Source organism: Mobula birostris, chromosome 8 (genome assembly GCF_030028105.1).
Source record: "Mobula birostris isolate sMobBir1 chromosome 8, sMobBir1.hap1, whole genome shotgun sequence".
NCBI classification, from domain to species: Eukaryota; Metazoa; Chordata; class Chondrichthyes; order Myliobatiformes; family Myliobatidae; genus Mobula; species Mobula birostris.
The window spans coordinates 76,113,190-76,140,562 of record NC_092377.1 but is presented as its reverse complement, the minus strand read 5'-3'; the positions used below and the strand labels follow the sequence as shown (position 1 = coordinate 76,140,562).

The 27,373-nt window shown below is 44.3% G+C and overlaps 1 long non-coding RNA gene across 1 annotated transcript in view; it reads right to left on the bottom strand.

Moving 5' to 3' along the window:
• The window catches only part of LOC140201415 (uncharacterized), a 45,385-nt gene that overhangs the window by 8,806 nt on the left and 9,206 nt on the right, over positions 1 to 27,373 (bottom strand). Inside the window, exon 2 of the long non-coding RNA XR_011886856.1 lies at positions 6,012 to 6,111. This is a non-coding gene — a long non-coding RNA (uncharacterized lncRNA). The remainder of the gene's footprint in view (positions 1 to 6,011; positions 6,112 to 27,373) is intronic.

The window sequence follows — 27,373 nt, the reverse complement described above, 5'->3', positions numbered from 1 at the left end:
TGCAAACATTTCTACAGACAGCTGAGGTTCAACAAAAATACCTATGCTCTAAAAACACATGATTATTGGAAAGAGCAAAAGATGTTGCAACAAATGAGGCGGACCCAAGTGCAGGACACAGGCACGGAGATTTAGTTAGGATGCAGATGTGAACGGCAAACAGGAAGGAGAGCGGGAAGGCAGGAGACAGGCAGAATTACCTTGACACAGAGTGTAGAAAGGGAAATGGCAGACAAAACTCTTCTTAGCACGGAGAGACAGAGTTAGGCAGGCAAACCTCGGTGCTGAAGTAAAACCTTAGAAGACTTATCTTGACGCGGAGAGGCTAGGTTTCACAGGTAAAACTTGGAACCGGAGTAGAACTTAGAAAACTGATCTTGACTTGAAGAGACTGAGTTTCACAGGTAATTCTCAGTACTGTAGCAAAACTTAGAACACACAGTCCTAAGTAACCGGGAAACGTTAATTACCACACAGGCAAAACCAACGATCTGGCAACTAGTGGTTGTAAAGCCGGGGTTCTTATGCTGCAGGTCTTGATGGAAACCAGGTGTGTCGTCATCAAAGAGAACTAGGACTATATGGGGAATTAATATCGGAACCGTTGCACAATCAAAGGGAATTAGGAGAAAATAGGGGATTAATGGTCGGGACCATGACAGCATCCCCCCACCCCCGAACAGGTGCCTCCATGCAAACCACCAGGCCTGTCTGGACTGTCTTGATGGAAATCACAGATGAGGGAAGGGTCCAGGATGAAGAACCAGGGAATCCAGGAGCATTCCTCTGGGCCATATCCCTCCCAATCGACCAGGTCTGGAGACCAGTGCCTCGGCGGTGCACATCCAGTATTCGCCGGACACCCAGTGTACACTGGGTAGTCATCAATGATCCGGGCGGGTGGAGGGGGTACGGTAGGAGGGCGCAAAGGGCGGACAGATACATGTTTCAATTGGGAGACATGGAACGTGGGATGAATGTGCATGGATCTGGGCAGTTTGAGTCTGACCGCTGAGGGGTTGATTATACTCTCAATTTCGAATGGTCCCAGGTAGCGAGGGGCGAGTTTCTTGGGTTTATTCTTAAGGGGGATGTCTTTTGATGAGAGCCAAACCTTCTGCTCAGGCCAATAATTGGGTGCAGGAATTCGATGGCGATCGGCAATCCTCCGGTTGTGGTCGGCTGAGCAGAGCAAGGCCACATGTGCATCCTTCCAGACCTTGCAGCACTGGCAGAGATGGGCCTAAACAAAAGGCACAGCGATGTCATCTTCATGTGCAGGAAACAGAGGGGTTGGTAACCGAGGGAGCATTCGAAGGGAGACACTCCGGTGGTGGTGCTGACCAGGGAGTTGTGGGCGTACTCTACCCAAGCGAGATGGGTGCTCCAGGATGATGGGTTGTTGGTGGTTGTGCAGCACAGTGTTGCTTCCAAATCCTGGCTTGCTCATTCTGTTTGACTGTTAGTCTGTGGATGCAAGTCAGATGACAGATTTACTGAGGCTCCAAGGGCTTGACAAAAGGATCTCCAGACTTGAGAGATGAAATGGGGGCCCCGGTCAGAAATAATATCAGAGGGAATTCCATGAAGGTGGAAGACGTGATGAACAAGGAGGTCGGCAGTTTCATGGGCTGTAGGGAGTTTGGGAAGGGCTATGAAGTGCACAGCTTTGGAGAAATGGTCCACCACGGTGAGTACAGCACTGCTCCCATGTGAAAGGGGGTAGTCCAGTAACAAAATCCAGAGCACTGTGAGACCAAGGGCGGCTAGGGACATGTAGGGGACGAAGCAGCCCAGCAGGTGCTTTTCCACGGGCACACACAGAACAGGCAGAAACGAAGGGGTGAGTGTCAGCATCCATGGAGGGCCACCAGAAATGTTTCTTCAGAAGGAACAGAGTTCAATTGATCCCGGGATGGCAGGCGAAATGAGAAGTATGCCCCCACTGGAGAACCTGAGACCAGACAGAGTCAGGCATGAAGAGCTGATTGGGGGTCCATTGCCTGGGTCAGGTTGAGTCCGTTGGGCCTCCTTGACTATGGATTTGATCTCCCAGGTGAGGGCAGCCACTACACAGGATGGTGGAAGGCTGGTCTCAGGGTTGGGAAGGCCCTCCTCAGAGACATATTGACAGGAGAGAGCATCAGGCTCCCCGTTCTTGGACCCCGGACGATAGGTGAGTGTGAATCTGAACCGGCCAAAAAATAATGCCCAACAGGCTTGGCGGGAATTCAGGCGGTTTGGTGGTTTGGAGGTTCTTGTGGTCTGTCCAGACGATGAATGGATATTCAGCTCCCTCCAGCCAGTGCCTCCACTCCTCCAAAGCGAGTTTGATGGCCAGTAACTCCGTTCCGTTCCGTTTGGCAGGGGATAGACGGCGAGAGAAGAAGGCACAGGGACGGAGCTTTTGGTCTGGTCCGGAGCATTGGGAGAGGACCGCTCCCATCCCAGAGTCGGAGGCGTCGAATTCCACAATGAGAGGGGTCAAGTTGGACCAGGATGGGAGCAGAGGTGAAACGCCTCTTCAGCTCCAAGAAGGCTGAGTTCGCTTTGGGGTCCCAGTGAAAAGGGGTCGCAGGAGAGGTGAGTCGACTCAGGGGCGCTGCCACCCAGCTGTAATCCCCGATGAAGTGACGGTAGAAGTTGGCGAACCCCAGAAATCGCTGGAGTTGCTTGAGTGTTATGGGTTTTGGCCACTCTGCCACCACCCAGATCTTTTCGGGATCCGCCCTCACTTGCCCGCTCTCAATGATGTACCCCAAGAAACTGACAGAAGGGACATGAAACTCGCACTTCTCTGCCTTACGAATAGCTTGTTCTCCAAAAGCCTCTGCAGAACCTGACGGACATGGTGGCTGTGTTCCTGAAGACTGCGGGAGAAGATTAAGATGTCGTCCAAATAAATGAAAATGAAACAGTTAATGAAGTCCCTAAGGACATCGTTTATCAGGGCTTGGAAGATGGCGGGGGTATTGGTGAGACCGAAGGGCAATGACCAGATATTCGAAATGACCAAGAGGGGTGTTAAAAGCTGTTTTCCACTCATCTCCCTCCCTTATCCTGACCAGGTGGTAGGCACTCCGTAAGTTCAACTTAGAGAAAATGGTGGCTCCGTGAAGGGGCTCGAAAGCAGAGTTGATAAGGGGCAGGGGATAGTTATTCTTTACGGTGATGCTGTTCAGGCCCCGGTAGTCAATGCAGGGGCGCAGTGAGCCATCTTTCTTCCCCACAAAGAAGAAACCCATGCCTACAAGGGAAGATGAGGGTCTTATGCTGCAGGTCTTGATGGAAACCAGGTGTATCATCATCAAAGAGAATTAAGAGCAAATGGGGCATTAATGGTCGGAACCGTGGCACAATCAAAGGGAATTAGGAGAAAATAGGGGATTAACAGTCAGGACCGTGACACAAGATGCTCAGCAACTTGGCTACAATCATGACATAACTGGATTTTTCAGCATTGTGAAAACCATTTACATCCAAAACACTTAAGGACTCACCTCACTAACAGCAAGGAATGAAGGAGAGTTTATTGAAGACAGTAGATAGTCAACATCCACTGGTAAGAAGCTCTGACATGACTATCATTGACTCAATCCCACAGGATGTAGTTGTTACTATTTTAGTGTTACCACAGCACTGCAGGAGGTTGAAAGGACAGCCAATGGATAAATGACCCAAGTATTTTTGGTTATAATTTGTCTTAGCATCTCTAATGTTTGCCCAACATATCTAATTAAAGCACTTGGGTACACAGCACCTACTTCACTAAATACTAATTGGACATTCAATTGCAACCATAATCTGCAAGGAATTGTGATTTAAAGGCTTCTGCTCTGTTCAAAGATTCAAAGTATATCTATTATCAAAGAATGTGTAAATTATACAACCTTGAGATTGCTTTGCTTACAGGTAGTCCCGAAGCAAGAAGGATGCTGGCTGCATCATTTTATTCAGTAATGTATTTCTACGATCATTACTGGGAGTCCCATAATTTACACAATTCACTGAACATCACACCAGCTCAGTGAAACTCTCATGAAACATGACTTAATCTGTGCAAATGACGATGGAGAAACTGGTCTGTGCAGATGAACATAGTGCCCCCTGTCCCTCTCCATTTTCCTTCAATTCCAAGGTAGCTCTTTGTGCAGGTACTCCATGGCTGTCCTGGGGACACGTTCCATAACTGACCAGATTTCCCTGTTTCGTAGTTGCACCAGTGCAGGAGCTGCAGTCCGGAAATGTGCAAGTAAACCTTTCACACACAAACTAGCATGAACACTACACCATCCGATCATTAACCTTTTGATTGCCAACTTCCCGGTCTTTCTGCAGGTCACCTAATAGATGTTAGAACCCACACACAATAGTTCAGCACGCCAAAAAAGACTGAACTATAATTTCTAGACTGTAGCATTTTCACCAGCTCACTGGGCTCCCAAGCATAGACCACATAGCTTCTGGCTGGGAAGCTTTTGGGAAGGCACTCAGCACCTTGCCACGCTCTAATGGGAACACATGAGGGTCAGTACAGGAAGTGGTCTGACTGTTAACCCACCACTTGCCCTGACTGTGGATTCTCTATAGTAATGTCCAGGCAGCAACGTCTCATTACACTGAGCACCGGCGCTCCCCAAGGCTCTCTGCTCAGTCCGCTGCTGCTCACACTGCTGACGCGTGACTGTATCACAGGATCCAGCTCAAACCGTGTCATCAAATTTGCAGGTGGCACAACAGTGTTTGGCCTTATCAAGAATGATGAAGAGACAGAATATAGAGAGGAAGTGGAGTGGCTGGTGGATTGGTGTGAGAAGAACAACCTAAGCCTGAACATGGAGAAGACAAAGGAAATCATTGTGGTCTTCAGGAAGGTGCAGTCAAACTGTTCTTCTCTACAAATACATGACTCCTCCACAGAGCAAGTTAAGGGCACCAAGCTCCTAGGAGTTCACATCACAGATTACCTCACCTGGTCCCTTAGTATCACTTCCCTGAACAAAAAGGCACAGCAGTGCCTCCATTTCCTAGGAAGGTTGAGGCAAGCAAGGCTCCCCCCTCCCATCTTAACTGTGTTTTACAGGAGCACCACTGAGAGTGTCTTGACAAGTTTCATCTCCATCTGGTATGGCAGCAGTCGAGAAATGGACCAGAAATCCCTGTAAAGGAGTCTGAGAACAGCTATTCTGTACCTTACAATATTTAATATTAATGCACTTCAGTTTGTTATTTATGTGTGATTCAATTATAGATTTTATCTTCATCTTTATAAGTTATTGTGTATTATATGTACTACTGTGCTTTATACCCTGGCTTGGAGAAACATTGTCTCATTTCTATATACATTATATGGTTATATACATGTATATAGTTAAATGACAATAAACTTGACTTGACTTGAGGGTTCACCTCAGAAGCCAAGGAGCTGCAGTGGGAGAAAATCATCCTCAAAACTCAGGGAAAAGCAGCCAAGGACTAAGGTTTAGATTCTCTGCCTCCTATCCCACAGATTCTGACTGGTCTGCTGTGTCTTTTCAGCAATTTCATTTCACAGCTTCCCAAATGTACCTTTGGCCCAATGAGGAACTCTGGGGAGGAACAGTTAAACCCGTGTGCATAATGTCATCGGTTTATTTATAGAGATCATCTATCCATAAAGGATTCAAGGCTATTAAGCTGCATCCTATTGTATTATGATATATCATTTAGCACCAACCACACTCCAAGTATCATAACAAGAGCCAAATGTTACGCATTTTTTTAGAAAAATGTGGTCTTTAAAAGGGACCAAAGCGGAAAGACAGATTTTTTTTTGCAAATATATTGACAACAGTTCGTCAGAAAAGAATTGAAGTGAACAAAACATTCAAGCAGTCTATTGCATACAAACAAAATCAATTCAAAGATTCAAAGTACATTTACTCAGAAACAAAAACAAAACTTCTAGAAATATTCAGCAGGTCAGCCAGCATCTTTGGAAGATAACCAGATTAATGGGAAAGGTGTAATACCTGTTCTCTCCTCAATGAGGGATACAAGGATGCTTTCCAGTTCAATGCATTTCTTCCAATCTGGTGTCCTACACTCAGTGTTCACAATGTAGTCTCCTGTCTATTGGAGAAACCAAATGAGAATTGATGATCACTGTGAGGAATATTTGTGTTCAGTCCATTGGGGACACCCTGGGCTTCCTGTTGCCTGCCACATTAATTCATCTTCCCACTGCCACTCTGGACTATCTGTCTGCAAGCCTGAGGAAAAACACCTGTGGGCACTTTGTGGCCTTCTAGACTCATCTTTCAATTCCCTGATATTAGGTAGCTAACTTTCTTCATCTGTATAAGAACTAACCTTTTCTGCCCTAGGTCATCCATCTGTGATATTGGCTCAGCTTTTAACTCTCCATTAATATATCCTGTCCCACAGCCCTGCTGTTCGCAACATGTAACACTGAACAAAAAAACAACAAATGAAAAAATAAAGTATAATCATTAGCTTATTGCTCCCATTAACCCCTTTGACCTGACACATCCATCACAGTTATTGTTCTTGTCCTATCCATCCTTCCCATACCTTTTCTGCACTTCCCCAATTCTAGTGAATTCTTTAACTGTTCCTCCTTCCACAGATACTGCCTAATTCATTCCCAATATTTGTTGTTTCCTTTGCAGATTTCCAACATCAGCCGTTGTTTTTTAAATTTTCAAATAACTCAAAGTTTAAGGAGATTAGGAAGCAAGACCTATGACAGAAACTACAGCAATGTCCCCAATAAATAAAGGAAGGCTTCTCAAGAGATTGCAGGAATTAAAGGATAATCATATATGATATTCTGTATGTGCATAAAATTGATCTCAGTCAAATTGATCTGTATAGTCACTGGGCTTGACTGATTTGGGAATTTCTCAATCACCTATCTAAATGGTTCAAAAGATTCAAAGGTTCATGTTATTGTTAAAGTATGCATGTACAATACACCTCTGACATTCGTCTTTTCCAGATAGCCATGAAATACAGAAACACCATGGGGGCTGCTGAAAGAGAAGATATCAACCCCACCCTCCCAGCATGAAAAAGAAAAAGAAACAAAATTCACAAGCTCCAAAACCCCTCACCTACTCCCTTGCACAAAAAAAAAGGCTAACAGATTTCCCACATGGAAAACAGCAGCTGGAACATCAAAAACCTCAAACCCCCAAACCCCTCCCTCACAAAAAAAAGTGATGAAAATATCAGCCCCCAACACCCTTTCTTGCAAAAAATAGTGACGATAATAGTAAGGAATCTAAGGTGGAGGCTTATATAGGAGACAGGGTTTGAGAGTCGGCACAACATTGTGGGCTGAAGGGCCTGTATTATGCTGTACTATTCTATGTTCTATGTTCTAATAACATAAAATCCCCAACCCCCTCCCTCACAAAAAAGTGATTGAAATATCAGTCACCCAACACCCTTCCTTGCAAAAAATAGTGACGATAACATCAAACCCCCAACCTCCTCCCTCACAAAAAAGCAACGATAACATCTAATTCCCAACCCCTCACAAAGAAAGCAACATTAACATCAAATCCCTAAGCACCTCCCTCGCAAAAGAGCAACAATAATATCAAATTCCCAACCTCCTCCCTTGCAATGTCATTGAAAACCCCCAAAACCCTCACACCCAAAAAAACTACTAGATCACCCACACAAAAAAACACCAACAAGAATATCAGACACCAAAACCCCAACCCCCCCCACAAAAAGTGACATATCACCCATCCGCCAATTGGCAACAAGAAAGAAAACACCAAAAACTGAAGAACAATATAAAATACAGTCCAATAATCACATAAATCTCATAATATCAAAATCATCCTCCCATCAGCATTCGAGGAGAGCAGGCACACGAACTCAGTCCTTCCCTGAAGAGCAACCGCCACGTTGGGTCCAAATGCTGCCAGCTTAGCTAGCAACCGCCATCGCCCCCCATGGGCTTCTTTGAGTGACCGCTGACCTCCTCAGCATTCCCTTCGATGCTTCAATCTTCCTTGAGGCTTCAAAGTAGAGTTGTTCATGACCCCATGCCCCACCTCTGGCCTTTTCCACGAGGCTGTTCATGTTCTCGGTCCTCTCCAGACCACAGCAGAGCGCTAGATTGCTCGATAAAATTCTGAACTGCACGTCACAGGCTCCAGCAGTTTCTGTAACACAGTTGAGACAAAAAGAACAAGCAGAAGACGTAGAGGAAGTGAAATAATTGAAGAGATTGACCATCTGGAAGATTTCGCCCAGGGAATTGTTATTCGCAGGTGCCATCTTGACCATAAGTCTTGAATGGAAAAAGCATTGTCACCATAAATATCCTTTTAGAATATAATGTTGCCTCAGCATAAAAATGTAGATTCACATTCAGTTCTTTCTTTTTTCTTTGCCACAGCTTTTGCCATTGCCACCTTAATACACCTTCCCCCTTTCCCATCCCAGTTACTCAAGTGGAAAATCTTCAACTGTAAAATCCCTGGAGAATTATTTTAAGTACAAATATCCTCTACTGATTTTGTCTAATCCTCAGCCATACAGAGAAATCAACAATCTCAGTTTGAGCTCAGGCTAGAGACATAATCTTCATAGTTTCATTCATTCCTGTCTCACGATTCACATTAGACTGTATATGGACATAGGTGGAGAGTAACTTCCACAATAGGAAAACAAACTGGAGCAACACGAGATTCTTGGACACATCCTAGTTTTAGCAAATGCAAGCAACATCAGAGTGAGAAATTCATGCAAGCCACAATGGCTTCATAACTTGATTGCAATGACTTTATTTTACAGGATACTCTCCCTCACAGATTTCAGAGAGTTGCTAGAGAAGCCGTTTCTTCGTAGATGATTCTGCAGCTGCTAGCAGATTTTCTGAAGCTGGGAAATAATATGTCACCATCTAGTGGATGTTTCACAGTTCCAGACGTAATCTCGTTTTCCATATCTAATAACAATAAGCTGGTAAATGTGACTATTTTCTTTGTTTTAGCATGCTACACAACATCATGTTACATGACTCAGCTTTTTGTTTGATTTTTTTTCATATAGTTTACAGACACTACCTCAAAATATAAATGATATCGTTAGACCTGCAGCAAATATTGTTGCAAGATATTTAAAGATTAATTTTTGATAGGTAACATTTCTAGATTTTTTTAAAAATCAGTTCATCTGGTCATCAGCAGTTGGTGTTTCTACAAACTTGCAGTGCGCTAATTGCCTGCTCTACTTTCAACTGTACAAGAGAAAATAATCCTCAAAATTACTTCATTGGCTGCAAAGTGATTTGGAATGTCCTAATGTGAAAGGCATTATTAAAATACAAGTCTCTCTTTTCTTTCTTTTCCCTGTGTTGATATAGTGTGGGAAGAAGCTATGAGGAAAGCCAGTGGGATAGTTGCATGGGTGTGTTCGGCATTCCACCTACAATCATAAATATGGAATGGCATTTTGAATGAATATCCTTTATCAAATAAATGTGAAAGAGAAAAGGCCCCTTTATCTCTCTAAGCAGTCCAAATCAAAGATTAAGATCTGCAGAGTGAAGTCTTGAGTTCAGAAAGACAACCTATAAATACAAGAGGCAGTTAATGGAACCAGAACAGAAAACACCCTGCTGATCAGGCAGTGACTGTGGAGATGGAATCAAAGTCATCATTGCTGGCAGATGGTTTTCATTATAACTAATACTGCCTTACTTGCTCAATGTTATCTAGTACTTGCTGGAACGTTATTTTTAGATTGTAGCATTTTAGAGATAGTTTTTTTTAGTACTTCAGAGGGAGTTTTGGGGGTTTAATCACTTGCCAACAGATTGTTTACAATCAGACCAGTAACTACTAGGGGAGTAGATTCAGCAGAAGGAAATCTGCTATTGCTATTTTCAACTCTTCTTGACCCGCCCAATGTATTGTTGTCTTACAATCCCTTTTTACATTGCACCTTCAACTGTTTTCAGCATTTATCCTCTCCTGCTTTCCAACCCGTCAGGGTTCTTCTTTTCAATGTTTGCCTCTCCCTGTTCTGCACTTGTTTGAACCCATTATACAATATAAACACTTTCAAACTCTTTATGAAAACTCCAAATTAAAACAAAGGCTTTTTTCCCCTCTGTACGGGTGTTGCCTGATCTGCCAAGTGTTTCCAGCATCATATATTTACATTTAAACATGCTGGAATGCCATGTGGGCTCAAATGGAGTTTAAATGCCAACAATGGGCATGATTCTCACTGTGGGGATTGTTGAGGGAAAGTGCAGGCCATTGTCTTCTAATGGCTTCACATAAGCCTTTGAGAGAGATTGTGCAAGATGCTTCATCTGCCTTAAAATTACTTCCTCATTCTATGTTTACCCTGCACATTATTTGCATGCACTGCACTTTCTCTTCAATGGTAACTGTATATTCTGAATATTCTGTATTCTGTTTCTTTGTGCGATCTGAATGTTCTGATGTTTTGGAATGATCTGTATGGATCCCACTGTAATATTGTAATCTATATCCAATACACTTTGCACAGCAATGGAGCTAAGTTACAGAATGAATGGGAGAGTGCTCAAGCAATATTCATACAGAAGCCTTTCTGAGCAGCGGCTAGTCGAAGATTGAAAGACGTAGATCACTCAGGTTCTCCAATTGAATAGAAAAAGGCAGCAAATAGTGGCAGTTTGGTGCTTTGAACAGCAGCCAATCATTGATTGGCAAGAACAAATTAAAGCAAGTCAGGGGCAAGCAGAGCGACTGTCATTTGAGTGGTCAGAGTTAGAGTGGAGGTTTTTAGGCTTTAGCACTTTGAGGCTTCAGTGAGATGAGGGTTCAGTCCAAAAAGGCAAAATAGCAGTAGGTAGAGTCCCCCACCCCCCCACAACTTCCTTCTTTATACTTACTCAGTTAGAACAGTAGGGCTGCTGACAGAATAGTTGAATGCTCCTCTTGTGGACTGTGGGAAGGCAGGGAGACCTCCAGTGCCCCTGATGACTACCCCTGCAGAAGTGCATCCAGCTGCAGCTTCTAACACTCCGAGTTAAGGAGCTGGTGCTGGAACTGGGTGAACTCCAGATCATTCAGTAGGCGCAGGGGTGGTAGATAGGACGTATAGAGAGGCAGTTACACACAAGGTGCAGGACACAAGATACTGGGTTACAGTCAGAAAGGGGAAGGAGGTTAAGCTGCCAGTGCAGAGTACCTCTGTAGCCATTCCCCTCAATAGCAGTTGTATTCATTTGGATATCGTTGGGGTGCGTGACCTAGCAGTGGAAAGTCACAGCGGTCAGGTGTCTGGCTCTGAGTCTGGCTCAGTGATTCAAAAGGGAAGGGGGGGAGAAGAGACAAGCTGTGGTGATAAGGGGTTCGTTAGTTAGGGGAACAGAAAGGAGGTACTGTAAATGAGAACAAGATTCCTGGATGGTACGTTGCCACCTGGGTGCCAGGATCTGGGATGTCTTGGATTGAGTACTCAGCATTCTTAAGTAGGAGGGTGAACAGCCAAAGGTCATGGTCCATGTAGGTACCAATGGCATAGGTAGGAAGAGCGATGAGGTTCTGCAAGGTGAGTCCAGGGAGTTAGGTGCTAAGTTAAAGGGCAGGATCTTCAGCATTGTGATCTCAGGGTAGCTACCTGTGTCATGTGCTAGTGTGGTCAGAAATAGGAAGGATATATAGGTTATAGAGGAAGACAAAGCCAATTGATGATGGAGACAGCAGCCAGAAAAGTGGAAATGAATATCAATGAATTGATCCACTTGACCCGAAACAGGAGTGTGTGTGGGCCATGGCAGTCAAAGCTCAAACGGGGCATGGCACCTGATGACGATGATGATATAGTGTAATCCATGGCTAAGGTGTTGGTATAGGAGGGGGGACATAAGGATTTTGGATCATTGGGCTCTCTTCCAGGGAAGGTGGAACTTGGACAGAAGAAATGATTTGCACCTGAATTGCAAGGGGACTAGTATCCAAGTGGGAAGGTTTGCTAGTGTTTAACAAAGGGGTTTAAGCTAGAGTTGCAGGGTAATGGGAACCAGAGTGCCAGAACAAATAGTGGCGAGGTTGCAGAGACAGATGTTGTTGAGACCTCAGACAAATGTGGAATCAAAAGGTCAAGCAGAGTGCAACTAACGTCCTGAACTGCACATATTTCAATGCAAGACGTATCATAGGAAAGGCAGGTGAGCTCAGGGTATGGATCAACACCTGGAATTACGATATTGTAGCCAATAGAGAGACTTGGCAGCAGGAGGGGCAGGACTGGCAGCTCAGTATCCCAAGGTTCCATTGTTTTAGGTGTGACAGAGCAGGAGGGACTAAAGGAGGAGGGGTGGCGTTACCAGTCAGGGAAAATTTCACGGCAGAGTTCAGTCAGGACAGACTGAAGAACTCGTCTAGTGAGCTGTTATGGGTGGAAGTGAGTAATAAGAAAGTTATGACCATGTAAATGGAGCTATATTACAAACCACCCAACAGTCCTGGGGATTTAGAGGAACAGCTACGTAGAGAGATGGCAGACCATTGCAAGAAACAGAAGCAAAAGAAGGTCTGCAGATGCTGGAAATCCGAGCAACACACACAAAATGCTGGAGGAACACAGCAGGCCAGGCAGCACCTAGGAAAAGAATACAGTCGACATTTCAGGCCAAAACCCTTCAACTGGACTCAACATAAGGTTGTTCTAACAAAAGGTGTGTTTCCACATATTGTCTGGGACACCTAAGTTGTAAAAGGACTAAATGGGATAGAGTTTGTCAAATGTGTTCAGTAAAGTTTCCTTAATCAGAACATAGAAGTCCCAACTAGAGAGTGTGCGATACTTGTTCTGCAGGGAATGAGACAGTCAGTGCAGGTGACAGAAGTTTGTTTAGGGAACACTTTATATCTAGTGGTCACGATGCCATTAGTTTCAAAGTAAACTTGCAAAAAGATAGGTCTGGTCTGTGGGTTGAGATTATAAATTGGAGAAAGGCCAATTTTGATGCTGTCAGATAGAGTCTGGCATCAACAGGAGACAATCTGCAGACGCTGGAAATCCGAGCAACACACACTAAATGCTGGAGGAACTCAGCAGGCCAGGTAGCATCTATAGAAAAAAGTAGTCGACGCTTTGGGCCAAAACCTTTCGTCAGGACTGGAGAAAGAAAGGTGAGGAGTAGATTTAAAAGGTGGGGGGAGGGGAGGGGAGAGAGAAACACAAGGTGATACGTGAAACTGGGAAGGGAAGAGATGAATTAAAGAGCTGGGAAGTTAATCAGTGGGGGAGGGACGAACGGACAAGGGAGTGTCTATTTCACGCAAGTCTGCTCTTACCCCATCCTCCTGCCATCCTACCAGGGATAGGGTTCCGCTTGTCCTCACCTACCACCCCACCAGCCTCCGCGTCCAGCATATAATTCTCCAGAACTTCTGCCATCTCCAATGAGAACCCACTACCATGCGCATCTTTCTCTCCCAGCACCCCATCCCCCACTTTCTACTTTCCACAGGGATCGCTCCCAATGAGACTCCCTTGTCCATTCATCCCTCCCCACTGATCTCCCTCCTAGCACTTATCCTTGCAAGTGGAACAAGTGCTACAACTGACTCTACATCTCCTCACTCACTACCATTCAGGGCCCTAAACAGTCCTTCCTAGTGAGGCAACAGTTCACCTGTGAGTCTATTGGGGTTATATACTGTGTCCGGTGCTCCCCGTGTGGCCTCCTGTATACTGGTAAGACCCAATGTAGATTGGGAGACCACTTTGGTGAGCAGCTATGCTCCTTTCACTAGAAGAAGTGGGATCTCCCAGTGGCCATCCATTTCAATTCCACTTCCTATTCCCATTCTGAGATGTCACTCCATGGCCTCCTCTACTGTCACTATGAGGCCATACTCAGGATGGAGGAACAACACCTTACATTCCATCTGGGTAGCCTCCAACCTGATAGCATGAACATCGATCTCTCGAAATACCCAGAGCCTGGCTTGACACCAACCTACTATACCCTCTACTGTGCCTACTGTCTTGTTTATTATTTATTATTATTTATTGTAGCGCCTGCACTGTTTTATGCACTTTATGCAGTCCTGGATAGGTCTGTAGTCTAGTGTAGTTTTTGTGTTTTTTTCTTATGTAGCTCAGTGTAGTCTTTGTATTGTTTCATGTAGCACCATGGTCCTGGAAAACGTTGTCTCATTTTTACTATGCTCTGTACCAGCAGTTATAGTTGAAATGACAATAAAAAGTGACTTGACTTGACTTGACTTGACTTAAACTTCCAGTAATGCCCTCTTCACCATTCCCCATCCCCTTTTCCCTCTCTCACCTTATCTTCTTCACTGCCCATCACCTCCCTTTGGTGCTCCTACCTTCTTTTCCTTCTTCCATGGCCTTCTATCCTCTCCCCTTTCTCCAGGATTGTATCTCTTTCACCAATCAACTTCCCAGCTCTGTACTTCATCCCTCCCCCTTCAGGTTTCACCTATCACCTTGTGTTTCTCTCTCCCCTCCCCACACCTTTTAAATCTACCCCTCATCTTTTTCTCCAATCCTGCCAAAGGGTCTCAGCCCAAAACGTCGACTGTACTTTTTACCATAGACGCTGCCTGGCTTGCTGAGTTCCTCTAGCATTTTGGATGTGTTGATTTGTACAGGCTGTTTTTTGGCAAAGGTTTGCTTGGTAAGTGGGAGGCTTTCAAAGGTGAAATTTTGAGAGCACAAAGCTTGTACGTGCCTGTCAGATAAAAGGTAAAGATAACAGGTGTAGGGAACCTTGGTTTTCAGGAGAGATTGAGGCATGGTTAAGACAAAAAAGGAGGTGCATAGCAGGTATAGGCATTTAAGTACAAATGAGGTGCTTGTGGAGTATAAGGAATGCAAGAAAACACTTAAGAAAGAAATCAGGAGGGCTAAAAGAAGGTATTAGGTTGCTTTAGCAGACAAGGTGAAGGAGAATACCAAGGGCTTCTACAGATATGTTAAGGGCTAAAGGATTGCAAGGGACAAAATTGGTCCTCTGGAAGATCAGAATGCGTGGAACCAAAAAAGATGAGGAAGATCCTAATTTTTTACATACGACACCGAGTCTATAGAAGTAAGGCAAAACAGCATCAACTTCATGGACCCTGTACAGATTGCAGAGGAGGAGGTGCTTGTTGTTCTGAAGCAAATCAGGTGGATAAATACCCTGAGCCTGACAAGGTGTTCCCTTGGACCCTTCTGAAGGCAAGTACAGAAATTGCTGGGGCTCTAGCAGATATATTTAAATCATTTTTGTGAGGTACCAGAGGATTGGAGGATAGCCAGTGTTGTTGTGCTGTTTAAGAAAGGCTCTAAACATAAACCAGGAAATTATAGGCCGGTGAGTCTGATATCAGCTGTGGGAAAGTTATTGGAAAGTAGTCTAATGGCCGGATATATGAGTCTTTGGATGGATATGAACTGATTAAGGATAGTCAACATGGCTTCATACGTGGAAGGTCATGTCTAACCAATCTTATTGAGTTTTTTGAGGAAATTATCAGGAAAGTGGATGAAGGCAAGGCAGTTGATGTTATCTACATGGACTTTATCAAGGCATTTGACAAGGTCCCACATAGGAGGGGTTGGTCAAAAAAGTCATTCAGGATGAGGTAGTAAACTGGATTAGACATTGGCTTTGTGGGAGAAGTCAGAGAGTGGTAGTAGATGTTTGCCTCTCTGATTGGCGGCCTGCGACTAGTGGATGGCTGCAGGGTTCGGTGCTGGGTCTATTGTTGCTTGTCATCTATATCAATGATCTGGATGATAATGTGGTTAACTAGATCAGCAAATTTGCAGATCACACCAAGACTGGGGTTCTAGTGGTCAGCAAGGAAGACTATCATGGTTTGCAGAGAGACCTGGACCAGCTGGAAAAATGGGCTGAGAAATGGAAAATAGAATTTAATGCAAACTAATGTGAGGTGTTGCACTTTGGTCTGACCAACCAGGGTAGGTCTCACACAGTGAACAGTAGGGCACTGAGGAGTGCTGTAGAACAAAGCAATCTGAGAATACAGGCCCATAATTCATTGAAGGTCTGCTACAGTTAGATAGGGTTGTGAAGCAAGTTTTTGGCACCTTGGCCTTCATAAATGAAAGTACTGAATACAGGAGATGGGATGTTATTTTGAAGTTGTATAAGTCATTGGTGAGGCCTAATTTGGTTGCCTACCTACAGGAAAGCTGTAAATAAGATTGAAAAATTACAGAGGAAATTTACAAGGATGTTGCTGGGACTGGATGACATGAGTTATACAGAAAGATTGAATAGGTTAGGATTTTATTCCTTGGAACGTAAAAGACTGAGAGGAGATTTGTCAGATGTATTAAAAATTATGTGGGGTATAGGGTAAATGCAAGCAGGCTTTTTCCACTGAGGTTGGGTGGGACTACAACCAGAGGTCATAGTTAAGTGTGAAAGGTGAAAAGTTTAAGGGGAACATGAGGGGAAATTTCGTCACTCAGAGGGTTGTAAGAGTGTGGAATGAGCTGCCAGCACAAGCAGCGCAACATTTAAGAGAAGTTAAATGGTATGGGTATGGAGGGTTATGGTCCCAGTGTGGGTCAATGGGAGTAGGTAGTTTAAGTGGTTCAGCATGGACATGATGGGCCGAAGGTCCTGCCTCTGTGCTGTACTTTTCTATAACTCTATGACTCTAACCAAGGACATCCCTTTTTAAATCATTCAACTGGAGCATACATACAATAATTGTATTGATTCCCAGTCTAAGGTCAATCTCCAAGTCATCAATGAGTACGTCACCAAACATAGAAGAGAATTTATCTTAAACCTTCCTTAGGCAAAGGTCCTCTACTGCCCAGCTACACAACACCACCCCACTGGCAATAAAAGTCAACAAGTTTGTAACCTCAGGAGCCAAGTCGCAGCTAAAATAGAGGATGAGTAATACAAAAAAAAATCATCTTCCAGTGCACCTAAACAGTTTTTGGCTATTTGAGTAAATAATTTGATTGAAGACTAAAACCTCAAATCTGCTACTAAGCTAATGTGAGCATTGGTGAGTATGTGTGTGCTGCCAGAGTGATGTGCTTGCTGACTCCTGGAAATTGGTCATAGACTTGGAGATCCAATCTAAAAAGAAACCTATGGCCTTACAGCCAAGAGTATGTCCATTTCCTTGGACAACTGGGGCAGGGAAAAGGAGCTTTCAGATCACATTGAGGTGACGGGTACTGAAAAGAGACCAGCACCTCATCCAGCCAGAACCATGAATATAAGTCCAATTCCTTCCTACCAGTCCTTAGCGGTTCAGAGAATACTGCGTTCCTCCAGTTCCAGCCACTTGTGCTTTCCCAGTTTCCTTAACCTCGATACTCATGGGTGCACCTCCAAGTACAAAGATTCTAAAACCTAAAACTCTCTCTATAAATGTCTCCACTTCCCTACTTCTAACTCCTCCTTCAAGATGCCTCTTAAAATCTTTCACTTTTATCAAACGTTTGGTCACCTATCCTAATATCACAACATGCTCAGTGAAAAACCTTGCTTTTCTTCTGCTGTGATCCACCCTGTAATGTCTTACTACAACAAAGGCAATTCCCAAATGAGACATAGGAGGAAGTATTACTTATTTGTAAAAAGAAGTTTAACAATAACATCACTATTTATTAAAGAAACAGTCACTCAGCTTATCAAGTCTCAGCCAGGTTTCAGAGCATTCCCATCAGTCCAATTTCGCCACTGATTTTCTCTGTAATCTTTTGTTGCACACGCTCATCAACTCCCCTGCCACGCATCTATACCAGGGCCAATTTGCAGCAGCCAATTAACCCATCAGCACAACTTTGAGATGTGGAAGAGAACCAGAGCACCCGGGAGAGACTCACAATCACAATGTCAGCAGCAGAGGTCAGGATTGAGCCCAGGATGCTGGAGCTGTGCAGCAGCAACCCTGTCAGTTGTGCCACTGCATCCCCTTTGCAATAAAATAAGGTGTTATGACAGTTCGAAAAAACTGAATAATGTTTAGTTGAAGCCACAGTTTACATTGTCACCTAAATGCATTCATCATATATGGCTTCTCCCTGACTCTGCCCCTGACTTTCCCCTCCTATTTCCATTGTCTGATCTCTCTTGCAGTGTTCTAATTGGCTACTGAACCACTGGACATTGCAAGCAATTATATTTCTTATGAGAACAAATTTAAAATATAAAAGAGTAAAACCCTAGCTCCCTTAATCTCTGATCATAATGCATACTTCCTAAACCAGGCAGCATCCTGGTAAATCTCCTCTGCACCCTTTCCATTGCTTCTACATCCTTCCTAAAGTGAGGCGACCAGAACTGGACACAGTACTCCAAGTGTGGCCTAACCAGAGTTTTATAGAGCTGCATCATTACCTCGCGACTCTTAAACTCTATCCCTCGACTTATGGAAACTAACACCCCATAAGCTTTCTTAACTACCCTATCCACCTGTGAGGCAACTTTCAGGGATCTGTGGACATGTAGCCAGAGATCCCTCTGCTCCTCCACACTACCAAGTATCCTGCCATTTACTTTGTACTCTGCCTTGGAGTTTGTCCTTCCAAAGTGTACCACCTCACACTTCTCCGGGTTGAACTCCATCTGCCATTTCTCAGCCCACTTCTGCATCCTATCAATGTCTCTCTGCAATCTTTGACAATCCTCTACACTATCTACAACACCACCAACCTTTGTATCGTCTGCAAACTTGCCAACCCACCCTTCTACCCCCACATCCAGGTCGTTAATAAAAATCACGAAAAGTAGAGGTCCCAGAACAGATCCTTGTGGGACACCACTAGTCACAATCCTCCAATCTGAATGTACTCCCTCCACCATGACCCTCTGCCTTCTGCAGGCAAGCCAATTCTGAATCCACCTGGTCAAACTTCCCTGCATCCCATGCCTTCTGACTTTCTGAATGAGCCTACCATGTGGAACCTTGTCAAATGCCTTACTAAAATCCAAATAGATCACATCCACTGCACTACCCTCATCTATATGCCTGGTCACCTCCTCAAAGAACTCTATCAGGCTTGTTAGACACGATCTGCCCTTCACAAAGCCATGCTGACTGTCCCTGATCAGACCATGATTCTCTAAATGCCTATAGATCTTATCTCTAAAAATCTTTTCCAACAGCTTTCCCACCACAGACGTAAGGCTCACTGGTCTATAATTACCCTTACTATCCCCACTACCTTTCTTGAACAAGGGGACAACATTCGCCTCCCTCCAATCCTCCGGTACCATTCCCGTGGACAACGAGGACATAAAGATCCTAGCCAGAGGCTCAACAACCTCTTCTCTCACCTCGTGGAGCAGCCTGGGGAATATTCCGTCAGGCCCCGGGGATTTACCTGTCCTAATGTATCTTAACAACTCCAACACTTCCTCTCCCTTAATATCAACATGCTCCAGAACATCAACCTCACTCATATTGTCCTCACCGTCATCAAGTTCCCTCTCATTGGTGAATACCGAAGAAAAGTATTCATTGAGGACCTCGCTCACTTCCACAGCCTCCAGGCACATCTTCCCACCTTTATCTCTAATTGGTCCTACCTTCACTCGTGTCATCCTTTTTTTCTTCACGTAATTGAAGAATGCCTTGGGGTTTTCCTTTACCCTACTCGCCAAGGCCTTCTCATGCTCTCTTCTTGCTCTTCTCAGCCCTTTCTTAAGCTCCTTTCTTGCTTCCCTATATTCCTCAATAGACCCATCTGATCCTTGCTTCCTAAACCTCATGTATGCTGCCTTCTTCCACCTGACTAGATTTTCCACCTCATTTGTCACCCATGGTTCCTTCACCCTACCATTCTTTATCTTCCTCACCGGGACAAATTTATCCCTAACATCCAGCAAGAGATCTCTAAACATCGACCACATGTCCATAGTACATTTCCCTGCAAAACCATCATCCCAATTCACACCCGCGAGTTCTAGCCTTATAGCCCCATAGTTTGCCTTTCCCCAATTAAAAATTTTCCTGTTGTCTCTGATTTTATCCTTTTCTATGATAATGCTAAAGGCCAGGGAGCGGTGGTCACGGTCCCCCAGATACTCACCCAGTGAGAGATCTGTGACATGCCGGTTCATTACCTAGTACTAGATCTAGTATGGCATTCCCCCTGGTCGGCCTGTCCACATACTGTGACAGGAATCCGTCCTGGACACACTTAACAAACTCTGCCCCATCTAAACCCTTAGAACTAATCAGGTGCCAATCAATATTAGGGAAGTTAAAGTCACCCATGATAACAACCCTGTTATTTTTGCACCTTTCCAAAATCTGCCTCCCAATCTGCTCCTCTGTATCTCTGCTGCTACCGGGGGGCCTATAGAATACCCCCAGTAGAGTAACTGCTCCCTTCCTGTTCCTGACTTCCACCCATATTGACTCAAAAGAGGATCCTGCTACATTACCCACCCTTTCTGTAGCTGTAATAGTATCCCTGACCAGTAACGCCACCCCTCCTCCCCTTTTTTCCCCTTGTCTATCCCTGAAATCCAGGAATATTGAGAATCCATTCCTGCCCTGGTGTCAGCCAAGTCTCTGTAATGGCCACTACATCATAATTCCATGTATGTATCCAAGCTCTCAGTTCATCACCTTTGTTCCTGATGCTTCTTGCATTGAGGTACACACATTTCAGCCCTTCTACCTTACTGTTTTTACACCGTTTATTCTGCTTCTCTTTCCTCAAAGCCTCTCTGTATGTTACATCTGGCTTTACTCCATGCACTTCTTTCACTGCTCTATCGCTCTGGGTCTCATCTCCCTTGCAAATTAGTTTAAACCCTCCCGAACCATGCTAGCAAACCTACCTGCAAGGATATTGCTCCTCCTCGAGTTCAGGTGCAACCCATCCAATCTGTACAGGTCCCACCTTCCCCAGAAGAGATCCCAATGATCTAAAAATCTAAAACCCTGCTCCCTGCACCAACTCCTCAGCCACGCATTCAACTGCCATCTCCTCCAATTCTTACCATCACTGTCACGTAGCACTGGCAGCAATCCTGAGAACGCCACCCTTGAGGTCCTGTTCTTCAGCCTTCTGCCTAGTTCCCGAAACTCACACTTCAGGACCTCATCCCTCTTCCTGCCTATGTCATTGGTCCCAACATGTATCACGACTTCTGGTTGCTTTCCCTCTTGTACCAGGATGTCGTGCACCCAGTCAGAGACATCCCGGACCCTGGCACCCGAGAGGCAACAAACCATGCAGGTGTCCTTCTCATGTCCACAAAATCTCCTGTCTGCTCCCCTGACTATAGAGTCTCCAATGACGACAGCTCTCCTCTTCTCCGTCCCACCCTTCTGCACCACAGGGTCAGACTCAGTGCCGGAGGCCCTGCCACTGTGGCTCACACCTGGTCGGTCGTCCCCGCCAACAGTATCCAGGACGGTAAACTTATTATTCAGGGGAATGGCTACAGGGGTGCTCTGCACTACCTGTCTGCTCACCTTCGCTTTCCCCCCTCTGACTGTCACCCAACGACCTGCTTCCGACAACCTAGGTGTGACTACCTCCCTGTAGCTCTCATCTATGACTGCCTCATTCTCCCTTATGAGTCGAAGGTCATCCAGCTGCTGCTCCAGATTCCTTACACGGTCTTCCAGATCGCCCAGCCGTATGCACTTCTGGCAGATGTGACTCTGCAGGAGAGGGGAGTTCCCCCAAGACTGCCACATCTCACATGAGAGGCACATCACCGTCTCAGGAGACATTGTAAAACCTAACTGCGAGCTAGCTTGTCCTCCACCTCTTCTCGTCGAAGCCTCTCTATGGACTATGGACATTACTATGGACATTCACCAGGAAAGCTCATTAACATATTTATCTTTCTCTCCTCCTCACTGGTGTTCTATTTCACCATGCGATCCCTGGAAGTTCTCAACCTCAAAATTGCCGATTTTCTGTTTCTTCATACATTAAATTATTTTTCAGTACATCTGACGCAGAGGTTATTCAGGGAAATTGACTCAAGTTGGCAGCTTAGATACACAGGATGACAGCCAGTGAGGCAATATGCTGCGTGTGTGCACTTTGATCTCTCCCTTGTCGAGGTGGAATAGTCAGCTCAGACTTTGAAACCGTGGAGCCAACAGTTGACAAAGTGACAGAAGGATTCAAATGTAAGGGGGTTTCGATTTTTATGTTACTGCGGGGGCTAATTAAAATGGCGGCTTTGTTGTGTCAAACGCTGAGAAAGTTTGCGCTAATAGTTTGTTTTTGCTTTAGAGTCTGATAAGAGAGTGCTATTAACCAATTGGGATAGTTGTTATGGTTTTGGTGTATTTGAAGATACTGTATGCGCGGGGTTTTGGGGCAGAAGGCGGGAGAGCGAGACAGAGGATGGACCAGGTGCTGTGAGTCCGCTAACGGGGTCAGACCCCGAGGTGGGCGTTCGGCGAGGAGACGGAGACGGACTCGTGTGGAGCATCTGGTCGACCACCGTTGTTGGTCCCAGGCGGCCGGTCGAGGTGGTCCGAGGGGTCGCAGGGTGAAGAAGAAGGTCCTTGAGCTCCAACGGTTTTTGTGCACTAAGAGATTGAACTTTGATAAGTGTGGCGCCTTTTATTTTCCTTTTATATTTTATTCTCTTTTAATTATGTAGTTCCAGTAATATCTATAAACTGTAAATCATTTAATCGTATCTGGTGTATTGTCTGTTATTTGGGCGGGGTGGGGTACATCACACAGCATCCACACAAACTATTACCCAGTTTGGCGGGGCCGAGGCTGTTTCCCTAGACGACAGCCAGCCGAGCGACCCTGAGGGTGGCCGAGGGGGCTACACAAAGAATGAGCAAAATTGGCAATCATGTATTCTATTCTGAATTTTTAGAAAAAAATCACTGTTTTATTTGAACGACTGCAATTAATTCCCATCAGCGGATCTTGGGTATTTCCAAATACAAGAAAATCTAAGAGCATGGACAAGGTTAGCATTTATACACAACCTGTCAGACCCAGACAAAACCCCTCACAACACTTCTAAGACTAAAATGGACACAGAAGGGCAGTTGATTCAAAGGTTTAGAGACATTATTTGGGCTAGTTTACTTGCCTCAGAAGATTGTGTGTTCAGGTCCAATTCCAGGGACTTAAAAGTAAAATTTAGGTCAATATTCCAGCACAGTTCAGTGCTAATGGAGAGGCACCTTCACTGCTGAGATGTTAAACTGAGCTTCCTTCACACCTCATAAATAGACTCCAAGGTGTGGAACACAAGTGGCTTTATCTACACTGCCCTGGCTAACCCCAACACATTCCTGAGTGTGTTGGTTGTTAATGCAAACAACCTCTTTCACTGTATGTTTCCATGTACATGTGATAAATAAAGCTGAAGCTGAAAATGAGAATGAATCTGGCCAATATTCATTCATCACTGAATGTCACATGGGACACCCGCTCTGTATAAATAAAATTTTGTTGTCATATTTCTTACTTTACTACAATAAACACACTTCAATTGTTTAATATTGCTGTGCTCCATCTTCCCACTGCCACTTGCAATGTGGTGCCTCATTGCCTGATTTGATGATTCCTAACTGTCAACTGAGCAGCCCTTACTTTCAGACGAGGTAATAAACCTCACAGCTGGACACATCTGCTACTTGTTATTAACAGGAAGGTGTCCTGTTAGTTATTTTTCCTTCAAAGTACACATTTTCTCATCAGTCACTGTAAAGAAAATGATTGGTTTGCTCTAGTACAGTGCTGGTGAGGGTTCCTCTGTCTGAACTGCCTATCATCTTTCCTGCATTACAACGGTGGCTAGGCTTCAAAAAATACTTCATTGACTGAAGTGCTTTGGGATCTCCTGAGGCCGTGAATGCTTGACTTCATTTTCTTTCTAATTAAATTCCTTTTGCTGTTATAGCTACATTCATCAATCGGAGTGACGATCATAGCTTCCTTCTACTTCATCGTAAAGTGACTTGCTTACTCATTCGTTGTCCATGACCAGCAGACCAAACAAACAGACCTCCCAGCTGCACTTGTACCAGCAGCAATGTGCGTACCCATCATGTAAACCACAGTATTCCTGCTGGTGCAACGCTCTGTGGTTGTGATTGGCTCCTTGACAACCAGACACATTAATCGCCTTTTAATATGCCATACGTTCTTAAGAATTGCACAGTTTCCTGCTCACTAATGGGTACATTCCCAATGGAGGCATTATCAGTACATGAAATTTGCTACTGTGTGTCTATAAGGATAATTGCTGATTCATTTCGGGGTTTTTGTTCAGACTACTGTGGGTATTGCTGGTGTCCCTGGCACTTATCGCCCATCCCTAACAATCCTTATTAAAAGGAGGTGGGATGATTGCAATAATTGCAGTGAGCATGCTAAGATTACATCACCAATACAGATGTCTCCGAAGTAATTCCTATGAGCAATGATGGCATTGCAATTATTGTATTAATCCTATTTACTTCCATGTAGCCTATCATAGATTGGTAAGAGTTGTTCTTAGATACAGCTGAAGGTAAACAAAACTCGAATTCTTGGGCAACCAATAACATTTTTTTGCATCCAGGTCAGCAAAGTGCACTGAAGAAATTGTTGCATAGTTATTCTTACTCATAGCATGCAGTTTTACCTATTCTCAAGGCAAATTGGAAATAAAGGCAAGCCCTCAGAGATGCACTCTGTTAGTCTGGGTAGGAGATCACACCTTGAAACTGTTCAACGAATGAGTTCTTACAGAGCCGAAGATGGCTGAACTTGATCTTTGATATTTCATATTGTTTTCTTTTCATGTCCAGAAGTGGACATTATTTTGAAAGATTATCTCAAAGGCAGTTCTCACCAATATAAACTAACACACTTTCCCCTAACTGATTTAGCAAGTAAACTGCTGTCAGTGTTATTTCTCACTTACTGCTTTCCTCGAGGAACTACTTGTGTTATGACCAAATTCTGTCCTTATTTTGCAGTGTGACAGAAAATGTTTAAAATGAGACAAGAGAGAAAAGCAGCATGTCTCCAGCAGTTGAGGAGATGAACAACAAGGGATCACTGGTGCAGAAATAAAAATGTGGAGGAAAAAATGCAGAATTGAAAATCTGAAACAAAATAAAAACGGAAACTGTTTGAAACCTTCAGCAGGGAAGGCAGCATCTGGCAAAAGAGAAGTGAGGTTAACATTTCAGGTTGAGGATCCTTCATTACAAATAGGAAAGGGAACAAATTAGTTCTCAGTTGCAGAGGGGTGTAGGAAATGTGGATAGAATGAGGACAGAATCTGTGAAGGGTGAGGCAGGACAAACGGGTTAATGGGAGCAGTTAGGCAGTGATTACATTCCTTTGCTAGTGTGACATGTAACTAATAGCAGGCTGTGGGCCATACCCTGAGTAAACTAATGGAGAACAAAAAGCTGAGATGGAGAAAGCAAGTTCCTAAAAATAAGAGAATTAAAAATTAAGGCCAGAAGTCTGAAGTGTTGTCAGACGTTTTGTTCCTTGGATTTGCATAGGGCTTCATTATAAATAGGCTACACTGGCAGTGAGATGATTAAATAATGTGACAGTCACAAGAAGCCCAGGCTTGGTTTCTTCAATGTACAAGAGACTGCATTGTGAACTCCGAATGTAATACACCAAATTAGAAGTGCAAGTGAACTGGAAAGACTGACTGTATCATTGGATGATGGGTGAGAACAGGTGAAAGGACAGGTGCTCGACCATAAGATATAGGAGCAGAATTAGGCCATTTGGCCTACCGAGTCTGCTCCACCATTTCATCAAGGCTGATCCATTTCCCTCAGCCCCAGTCTTCTGACTTCTCCTTGTAACCCTTCATGCCCTGACTAATCAAGAACCTATCAACCTCTGTTTTTAATATACCCAATGACCTGCCCTTCACAGATGCCTGTGGCAACGAATTCCATAGATTCACCACTCTTTGGCTAAAGAAACTCCTCCTCCACTCCATTCTAAATGGATGTCCCCATATTCTGAGGCTGTGTTCTTTGGTCTTAAACTCCACCACCACAGGAAACATCCTCTCCACATCCACTTTCAAACTAAATAAAAAAACTTAATTTCAAAAAGGCCTTTCACCATCCAATCAGTTTCAATGAGATTCCCCCCCCCCACTCTTCTGAATTCCAGTGAGTACAGGCCCAGAGCCATCAAACACTCCTCAATCTCACAGCAATTTTTGTGAACCTCCTTTGAACCTCTCCAACGTCAGCACATCCTTTCTTACTTAAAGGGCCCAAAACTGCTCACAATAGTGAGGCCTCACCAGTGACTTATAAAGCCTCAACATTACATCCTTGTTTTTATATTCTAGTCCTCTCAAAATGAATGCTAACATCGTATTTGCCTTCCTCACCACTGACTTAACCTTCAAATTAACCTTTAGGGAATCCTGCACGAGGACTCCCAAGTCCCTCTGCACCTCAGATTTTTAAGTTTTCTGTACATTTAGAAAATAGTGTATGCTTTTGTTTCTTCCACTAAAGTGAATGACTAGCTACTTCCCAACACAGGTGCTGCATCTTTCCCAATTCTGAGAGGGTCTTTGGCCGAATCATAACTCTGTTTCTCTTTCTAGACGGTGCCCAGCCTGCTGAATAGTTCTGGGATTTTAGGTCCCTTGCATCTATTGTATTTTACTTGAGTCTCTGTGGAAGCATTTAATATTCTGAACCATTCACCAATAAAAGGAAAAGAAGAAACACAAAGAAAGGAAGAAAAGAAAAACAGAAAAAAGTCAGCATAGTGGTGCAGTTACTAGAGTTGCTGCCTCACAGTTCCCAAAATATGCAAAGTTCGACTGAGTGAGGTGGATGTGGTATCGAGTGCATTGCAGATTCATCAGAACTACGCACTTCACTAAGCGCAGCCTGTCATTTACTCCTTTGAGGAACCTCTAGAAATTGAAGAACCTCTCAAAAAGAACCATTGAAAATTTGCTAATTTTATTTATTTATTTTGGCGTGTGCCTGCTTGCATGCGAGTCTGTGCATGTATGCGTGCATCCATGATGATGTCTTTTTCATGGCTTTTTACAAGGCGTAGAGCAAGAGAGAGAGACTGTGTGGCGCGCCACTCCTCTCACACACATTTTTGCAGTATTTTTCCCTTTATTTTATGAGGTCGAGTTGCGATCTCAACACTCAACCCGGCACAGATGGAAAGCGTACTCGGGAGCGGATCTGACTGGTTTCGAACCCGGGAACCTCCGCTCCCGGGTCTGGTGCCGATGTCATTGCGCCACCAGCTGGTGCGAAAATTTGCTAATTTTAAATCCAAGTTCAAGAGAATTTTCTTAATAAGAAGAATTAAGGGGTATGGGAAACATTAGTTAACATAGGCTGAGGTTTGTGATCAGATACAA